This window comes from Pteropus vampyrus, unplaced genomic scaffold, assembly GCF_000151845.1.
Source record: "Pteropus vampyrus isolate Shadow unplaced genomic scaffold, Pvam_2.0 Scaffold3, whole genome shotgun sequence".
NCBI lineage: Eukaryota > Metazoa > Chordata > Mammalia > Chiroptera > Pteropodidae > Pteropus > Pteropus vampyrus.
In genome coordinates, this window is record NW_011888784.1 from 9,239,065 (window position 1) to 9,240,577 (window position 1,513).

General features: G+C 36.9%; 1 pseudogene; it reads left to right on the forward strand.

Annotated features, from left to right (window-relative positions):
• Window positions 1-1,108: 1,108 nt before the first annotated feature.
• Window positions 1,109-1,227, forward strand: LOC111741506 (annotated as a pseudogene).
• The last annotated feature ends 286 nt before the right edge of the window (window positions 1,228-1,513 follow it).

Sequence of the window (1,513 nt, forward strand, 5' to 3'; positions counted from 1 at the left end):
TCATCAAAAACACTCCTGCCCACTACAGGTTAGCAGGAACACCTCCTTGCCCTTCATGTAACCCCTACTGAGACAGCTCTTTTTTGACTGCATCTCTCCTTTCAGACTGCCCTAGTTCATTTTAATCAGATTTCAACTGCATATAAATACTCAGGATTAGCAGAGATGAGAGGTGTGGGGTAGGGGCAGGAAAAATGGGGGCACCTAGACATAGATAGTCTGTGACATGACACAGGTCACAGCCTCCTGCACACAGAAAAAGATGAAACTCCTTTTTAGGTCACAGAGGAGCTCCACAGACAGGGAAAAATTACTCTGACCAGGTCAGTCTCTAAATATCCTTCCAATCCACCTACACGTTGACATCCCTTCTCTTCTATGATCCCACTGGAATGACTTGGCTTCTTCACTACCTGTCCAATGCCTTCCTGAGCATAAGCTCCTCAGGAAACCTATTTATGCTCACATTAACATAATCCATCAATGTTCTTCCAGGCTTTAAATCGTCTGCATACCTCACAGCACTTAAGTTTGCCATGGATTATGACCGTCTTTTCAAACACGAGGAACTGATTCCCAAAGACCTTGTTAAAAAGCAAAGTTGCTGAATCCACTATTCATTTGCAGTAGGGGTACTCAGAAATTTCCATTCACCAGCCAAAGTATTACCACCTCGAGGTGAACAGAGTTTACATTTCATTCTGCTCGGTTTCATTTGAAATTATATAATTTTTGATAAACATTTTAATAAGGTGAGATAGTTCACATTTCATAAAATATAAAACTACCCTAGTACATTAAAAATTCTGGAGAATATAAATTGTGACCCATACCCATGAGTGTCCTTCTCAATCACCTAATATAATACTCCGAACTCTAAAACTATTTATTGATGGGCATCAAATTTTTAAAAATTTGAAATTCTCAAATTGTTTTAATATATCATATAAACTCTTTAAATTAGACTAAGAAGATACATAATGGAAAGTCAGGGTGGTTTATCATCCTCATGGACTGGGGATGCAAGTCCATTCTAGACTATGTCTCCAAATAAAATATTTTTGAAAAAATTGCCTGTAGAATATAAGTTATCAAAAGGTATCATTTCAATTATGGCCATGCTACCCTGAAAACGTAGGATCTTGTCTGATCTCGTAAGCTAAGCAGGGTCAGGCCTGGTTAGTACTTGGATGGGAGACCACCTAGAAAGACTGGGTGCTGTAGGCATAAAAAATAAAAAAGTTAAAAAGGTATCATTTCATAAGAAAGCAATTAACAAATGGCAATAAGCACATACCTATCAATAATTACTTCAAATGTAAATAGACTAAATTCCCCAATCAAAAGACACGTAGTAGCTGAATGGATTAAAAACAAGACCCACTTATATGCCGCCTGCCTACAAGAGACTCACTTCAGATATAAGTAGATGCAGATATTGAAATTAAATGGATTAAAAATATCTCATATAAACAGAAAAGAAAGATATATAAGACAAATAGACTTTAAAACA